Genomic DNA, 8,467 nt, shown 5'->3' with positions numbered 1-8,467 from the left:
TCTCAGCAGAAGATTTTCACAAGCAACTCCCTCAAGTATTTCATTATATTGCAAAATTCCAAGAAAGCGCTAAAAAATTTCAGAAAATAATGTTGAGGCTTTTGGTATGGCTTTCCCCATATTTCCACTTCTTAACATAAATTGAAGAGAAAAAATGAGAAAAAGAAAAAAGGAAAAGAGAAAAAGGAAAGTATGAGGACAATTATAAACTCACTATTTCAACTTAAATTTGCATGCATTTATTGGTTGAATTTTTTTAGCCTACTTAATGTATAGTTAAACTGAATAGCACATTAAATCAATTAAGAATTGGTAAAAGTTTGTGACTAGGATAGCACTAGTTAAACATTTAAAAATTGAGCTGTACTGGTTCTTGTTACCTAAAATACATGATTTTATTTAATCACTAACAATAGTTTACTTTTAGCTATATTCATAAGAATTACCACAGAAAGCTAATATCACTGTTTACCCTACTATACCTAGGAATTGCATAAGGCTCAAATTTTTTTATCCGTACAAACAGAATAGTCTTGCGTTGCAGCCTGATACAAAGGACTTGTAGGACTTTCTTCTGTATGTTATTTATGTTCTTACTACACTGGATTTTAACATGACAAAAATCCAATATTATAAAATGAAAGTCCTTATAACTGTAGTAGCATATCAGACAGGAAAGGGAGACTGGCAAAAAATATCTCTTTTTCTTTTTCATTTCATATTCTGAAAAATCTGAAAGTACTGTCTGTGACAAGAATAAAAATAAAATGAAGTAATACAGATATAGTATTAATGTGCCTGTATATTTTAACAGCATTATTAATTTATCTTTCCATCATTTCCCTTTATTTGAGAGGACATAGGTTAATTCACAGTAGCTTGACACATAGAACTGAGCTCAATTTCAAGATATTTTATAAGGCAACGTGAGGTTTCTATCACCAGAGAAACAAATATTTCTGTTCAAAGACAGCAGAACTGGGTTGGACCTTTTGTCTAGGATACTTGGACTAAGACACATAAAATCACACAGAATCATCTAGATTGGAAAAGACCTTGAAGATCATCTAGTCCAACCATTAACCTCATACTGGGAATTCTCAACTACCTATCCCTAAGCGCTATGTCAACAATCACTGTGTTTTCTTTCCAGCATGCCCTCTCTCTCACAGAGCAGCAAGGGCCGGCTGCTCCCTTGGAGCTGGGGAGCCAGCAGCCAAGGGGATGCCACAGACAGCAAGGCAGGGGCCTTGCCAGCCAGAAGCTTAACATTCTCTGGGCTTGTCTGTCTTTCCTCACCACACCAAACCCCAGCACCGTGACTGGGATTAAGTGTAAACTAGCAAAATTCATCCATTTAGTGTATAGTATATGAAGACATGGGCACACTACCAACTGTGTGAGAAACTACAGTAGATCATCAAAAGTGGGTAGGACAAAGATCAGTAGAAGGAAGACGGCTGAAGAACACTCTTGTCCGCGTTCGATGCCCACCAGGCATATGCAGAAGATACGAATAGTTCTCATTAGACAGAATACATCAAAAGAGATAAGGCTCTCTATGAACAAGCTGGGATGGAAGAGGAATGAAAGGAGCCAAGGCTAGTTGGCTCCCAAGCCTCTGAAACCTCTAGACAAGTTCAGATTTTGTAACAATTCTAAAACTTCGTATCACGAAATTTTATTAGCAGAGCCAAGCACCAGTAAAAGCACCTCTTCCACATAGTGTCTAATTTCAAGACACACAGGACAATTCCCAATGATAAAATGGGCAAGTCCCATGGCACTTTCATTGTTAGAGAGATTTTTGTGAGACTGGATTCTGTTTAATCAATGTATGATATTTTTATGGAAAACACCTAAAAATATAGTTCTGAATTATGTCTCTGACCAAAATGCAGGATTTCAAATTAGGTCCTTAACATCAATATGTTATTAATTGTGGATCTGTATATGACTGTTCATAAATTCCGGGATAGTGGTAGTTTTGTATCATAAAATATATTTATATAATAAAAAAGTTTAGTATTAAATTATTCAGTTTTTTTCCATGAGATTATGGATATTTCCTTACTGAATGAAGAAAAAAAACCCCATAAAACATGTATTTAGGTACCAACTGCAAGGACCTAACTTGAGCCCTTAGTATAAGGACATTTATTTATCTTTTGACATAATAACATTCATGTTTATTTTTCTCATCTACATAAAACTGAGTGAAAGTCATTGCCATAGAAGTCCATGTCACAACAAGGTAATAAAGGTAATTTGCTTCACAAAAGCTGTTGCTATCTCCTTCAATCAGTTGTAAGCATCACAAGCTAGATGATTGTTTGCCTCATGCAAAGGCAATGACAACACATGGCAGTACATTACACCAATCCTATACCCATGAATCCAATCATATCTTAATCCAGGCACTCTAAACATGGGGCAGAGCCAGCTGTACTGTAAAACAAACAGAATACTCCACATGCATAAACACAAAAATAGAAGGATCACGCTTGGATGGTTGGAAGAGTTTTTTTAACAAACCCTAGAGAGCTGTCTGCTCCTTCTTTCTTGAGTATTACAAACTAGATTCTTCTGTTTACACTGTCTTAATGCTATCCCAGCTACCTAAATGTGTGCTTTGCTTTCCAATAAGGAATGTTTTTCTAGATAGCAGAAAGGAATGGTGCAAACTTTTCCAGAAACCTTGATCATCTGAAAAGTCTTTATCCTAAAATTGAGTTGCATTCCTTACATCTATAAAAACAGGCAGAAGTTCGTAGATCTATAACTTAATGATAAGTCTGTAAATAGGCCTACAAGTATCACCTATGGTAAGATAATATGTGGAATAGCATATGATAATCTTTAGACACTGAATAATATAAGAATGGGAGTTTACTGTATCAAAGTAAATGTACAAGCACCTTATTTCAACTTAGCTTTAGTTAGGCTAACAGAAAATTAGATCACTTAAAATATTAGAAATAAGTAAGATGAGTTAGGGCTTTCCATGAAAAACAGCTTCACTGCAGAGTAGCCAACAGAAATAATTGTAACCTTATTTAGATTAAGATAAAATGGCATTCTAATATCTCACTATCTTATCTAGATAATTTTATTAGTGCTTAATATAATAAAAGAAGCATCTGGCAGCAGAACAGCATTCCTCTACCACAGAACGTGTGTTCTGCATAGGCTTCCATCTGCAAATCCTGACTGAAACTTTTGTGAACTAATGCAACATTATGAAAGATTTTTTAATCTAATATATTCTCTTCCTCTTAATGTTCTTTAAATAAAATTTAAATTTGTCTTTATATCTCTTCTTCCTTCCTCCATTTTTTTTTAGTGTGTGTATAACCACTCATTGCATAATTTCACAATTACGTAACAGGCATCTTCTGTAACATATCTCTATTTCATTGTTCTTTATATATACAGTTTTATTGCCTATTTAGGATTTTATGTAAAAATCTTTTTATCTACCACTAAAGACTGTTTTTTTTGGAGAAAATTCCTTGAAGTCCGTTAGCTCACAGCTAGTTTCAGGGTTGCCTGAAACAATGGGGGCAAAGAATGAGAACAGCTGAAGATCCCCAAGTGCTCTCTACAGACAATCGCTTTGCTGTCTTGGCCTCAGAAGTGAAGAAGAAAAAAAATAATTTCTTTATAGAGCTAATGTTTAAAACACTCTTTGCTAAATATTTCAATAAACATCTCCCATTATTCTTTGGGACAATATCCAACTTGCCACAGAATATCAATTTACAAGTACCCTTTTTAGTGTAGTTCATGCTCAATTAAACACCATATAATTTTCCAACAGAAACAGTATAGTGCAAAGTTTTTTGAACACTGTAGTTCTAAAGCTTAAGTCAAAATACTCTCGAAATAATTAAAGTTTCATCTGAATCCCAGAAACCCAGAATTGCAGAGCCACTGAGATCTGAAGGAACCTTTGGAAATAATTTAGTCCACCCCCCCTGCTCAGAGCAAGGTCACCTAGACCAGGTTGCTCAGGACTGTGTCCAGTTGGGTTTTTAACATCTCCAAGGATGGAATTTCTCTAGTCTCTCTGGTCAACTTGTTCCACTGTTTGATCTTCCTTACACTTGAAATGCTTTTTCCTATGTTTAAATTGAATTTCTTGTCTTTCACTTGTGCCCATTGCCTCCTGTTCCTTCACTGAGCACCACTAAGAAGAGTCTGGTTCTGTCTTCTTTACTGCCTTCCACCAAGTTTTTATACATATTGATAAGATCCTGCCTGCGCCTTCTCTTCTTGAGGCTGAACAGTCCCAGTTCTCTCAGCCTTTCCTCATATGGCAGATACTCCAGTCCCTTAATTGTCTTTGTACCCCCTTGCTTGACTCGCTTAAGTAGGTCCATGTCTGTCTTGCCACAGCAGTCCAGATGTTTCTCACCAGAGCTGAGGAGAGGTTTAGGTTCACCTCTCTTGACCTGCTGGCAATACTCTGCTTAACGCAGCTGCAGATCCCATTGGCCTCCTTTGCTGTGAGGGCACATTGCTGGCTCATGGGCAACTTGTTGTCCACCAGGAAACCCAGGTCCTTCGCTGCCAACTCTTTTCCATGAGTAGCCTTGCAACGACATTGCCCAAGTCCTTCAGCACTCACAGGTACATTCCCATCAGGTTTTATGGAACAAGAGCTTAAAAATTAGGGTTTCTATCTATGGAAACAGAGACCAACAACATTATCTCTCCTAGTAAATCTTCCCTGAAATGTTCTCAGTCTATTGCATTTAACACAGTAGAAAAATGTTCCCCAGAAGAAGCTACAATGCTCAATAATGGAAGGGAATTAACAATACCTTTTACCACTTACTCAATCTTCACACTAAAGATCCAGCAACCTCACTTCTTGATATTATCTGCAAAATTTATATCCACCCAATCCACTGTTCCTGACTAACATTCAGGTGCAACAGCTTCTGCAGTTGTTTCTATATGAATTGTTTGGCACCATCGTCTATTTTGTCCTTTAAACTTCAATCCTTTTTCCCTTTTGATTCCATCACATCTTCATGTTTCAGCTTCCCATAGTCCAAGGGCATCAATGTTTTAGTGGTTCCAATAGAAATACCTTTCCAATTATTAGAATAAACTAATATAAAATTATTTTCCCAATAGTTCTCTTAGAATTATAATTTCATATTGTAAATTGCCAAAAATGTCTAGCAACATGAAGGAAACAGAGAGACAGAGAAAGGAGAAAACAGAGATGGGAGGAAAGAGGGAGGGAGGGAGAGAGGGAGGGAGGAGTAAGATACTCTTGCCAGAAAGAGGAGTTATTTCTGCTAAGCACATATAGAGTTATAGATATGCCATTACTAGAGGTGCAATTTAAATAAAGCAGCTACTGGGAAACAGAAAAGTTAATGTAAAAGAAGCAAATAAATAGTTCAATGAGCATGGGAAATAATGGGCCCTGAGTTTCAATGAACTTACCTTTTCTGGTAGGTACTCCTTTTAACTGAATTAATCTAAAGCTGCTGCTTAAGTGCATGTCTTGTCAAAGAACAGAAAAACTACACAAGATACAAATAATAACTATAGTTTAGATGATTTTTTTTTTTTTTGTGAGATGCAACTTCTGACTGAACCAGGGTTAGTAAAAGTTGAGAAACCTGTCCACCAAATATTTTTCAAACTAGGATGTTTCTATGAAAAGTTTTGGATTTGCTGAGTTCCTTTTTATTAAAAATAATAATAATTAAAAAAGCAAAATTATTCACTAGATCTATATATTGAATTCAAAGTGAAACAGTTAGCCGGTATTTTAACCAAAGTATCTATGTTCATTTTTCTAAATTATCCAAGTGGCTCCTAACATAATTTGCACTGCTTCTTGAGGGAATGAAAATTATAATAGAAATCAAGTGTAAGAAAACAAAATAATAAGATTTTTATATACTTTGCCATCGATAACTCTTCTGATTTTCTGAAAGTGCTACAGTTTACAAACACGTCAACTGACTGCTTATGAAAATGCCAATTACAGACAATATCTGGTTTTGATTTTGGTCTTTTGAATCTCGGGAATGCAATCATCTCCATGAGGTGATGAACATATGTTTCCATTTCATACCAAATCTGAGGAGGTGGCTTAACAGGTAATACATTCCCTAAATATTCATTTCATTCAAATAAAATTAATTCCTCCGAACACAACTAAAGAGCCTTTTTTACTGCCTCTGAGGTACTTGTATAAAGGCACTGAGGCTTCAGTTTCATTATGCTAGTGAATGAAACTTTTACTTGCTGTAAAACATTCCTTTCTAATACCTGAAGGCTTCAGGAAAATGAATAGCTTTATAAATTTTGGGAGTCTTCTTGAAGCATGACTCCAGCTATAAAACCCAGGTACCCTTAAAACTGAAGTATAATGGATTATATTGTAATGATACTAATATGTTGCCCTTACTCTAATCTCCAAAATTACGCAAGACAAGCTAAGTAGTTTGCTGAAGACACATACCAGAAGAGGTCAGAGAAACACTTTCACTGCGCTGAATCTGGAAGAGAGAGTCCTCGGTTAGGAACTCTTCCATAATAAAATTCAAGCACAGGATAGCAGTCCTACCGTGACGGTGAAAGTGTTTCTAATAGCTGAAATTATCTTGGTTTAAAAAGTGTATTTTATCACTTTTCTTAGTTACTGAGGTCAACTGCATTTGCAACCTAACTTTTTGTATAATTCATATATGACAACTTCCTCTTCCATGTTACTTTCCTGAACACAGTAAAAAAAAAGCTAGCAGGAAGAATTAAACATAACTTTTAAATTCAATTTAGTTTAAGATGGGAATTCAACTCAGTTTTAGACACCTAAAAGATTGAAGACAGAACAAAGGTCCAACTAATAAGTAAGCAACAACATTAATAACAAAGAACACAGAACTGAGCAATTCTGTAATTCCTAATAATTAATACCACTTATGTGGGCTGGCAATAATGGAAGCACTCACAATGGTTATAAAGAGCTCTCTTTTTTCATATTTTGAAGTAGATCTTTAACAGCATTAATAAATTGGATTATTTCATTTAATAGTAAATATAGTTATGCATGGCAGTGTCTGAATATATGATGTAAACCTTCCAAATTAATGGAATTAGGAATTGGAAGGACAAATGTGTGTTTGAACGGGATCAGAAATATAAATTTAATCTTTTTTAAGAACTCTTGTTGTTTAGACATAAAGGTCAAATGATTCTAGGAAAGGAATAGGGTGTTAAGAAGGTTCAGAGAACTTACAGGTGATTTTAAAAATGGCATTTGATAAAGTTCTCCAGAAAGCGTGCATAATCTTTACATCCTTTCTAGCTCTTCAGCAGTTTTTCCAACAAGTTATCATACAGATGATTCTTGACAAAGCAAATCATTAGTACTAAGCCTCTACGACCAAACTGTAAAGAATTTAAAATAACTTTTACTAATATACGGACAACTTAGTGGCTTATCAGCATTTATTCAACTTCAGGGCAACTTGAGATTTTGAGTTAAACTTTTCTACCTTGTTTGCAAACCATAGGGTCCTCGTGATTTTCAGCCTGAACACTTACGTTCCTCCAAATGTCTTGTGTTTTGACACATCATTGAATTGAGATGACTTTCTGAAAGAAATTATGTATTGCTGTTCTTGTTGATCCAGATGCTTGTTTTTCCTGTTCAGGATTTGTCAGATGATTTAAAATAATGTCTACAGAAACATTCTTGCAACTATGTAAAAGTCATAAAGTTCAAAATCATTTCTTACACAATTTAGTGACAGATATTTTAATTCTGTGGGCCACTAGCATCACATTTCCTATTGTTCTTCTCGGTCTGTTTTTACTCTTTTAGGACCACATATTTTTATATCATATTTAGGAGGACTGCCTTTTTGCATTCAAATGAAGCCCATATATGTTTAGAGAATAATTTCTGTGGTACAGCCAGACAGAAAGTTGCCATGAAATGAGGATCCTGAAATGATTCTGTGAGAGACTCAAAATTTCTTGAACTTGCTTGCATGAAGGGATTTTTGAAACTGTCTTCCACTACAAGCTGCTCCCTCTGATACACTGGTAGTTTTCCATGAGAAAAGATTATTATAGAATCACAGAATTCTGATACACTGGTAGTTTTTAATCATGAGAAAAGATGATTAGCTATAAGAGACCTTCCCACTTTTTCTACATGGGTTTTTCTGTACCACTACCTTGACAGAAGAACAGTATCGGGAAACACAGGAATGCCAGGAACTGCTACACTTTGATTATCTCTGTAAATGCGGTTTTGGTCTTGGAAAGTAAGAGGTATTAGCAAGGTGTCCTGGATGGACCACAGAAATTTCCACCGAGGAACAGCCACTGTTTGGGGATCCAACATTTCTGAAACTGTTACACAGCGAGTTTTACTGATCGTCTTGGAAACATACCATCACCCTGGCCAAACCGGGGGCGGGAGCGG

The sequence above is a fragment of the Athene cunicularia genome, unplaced genomic scaffold (genome assembly GCF_003259725.1).
Source record: "Athene cunicularia isolate RWA unplaced genomic scaffold, athCun1 SCF_1, whole genome shotgun sequence".
NCBI classification, from domain to species: Eukaryota; Metazoa; Chordata; class Aves; order Strigiformes; family Strigidae; genus Athene; species Athene cunicularia.
Note: the sequence above shows the minus strand (reverse complement) of the source record.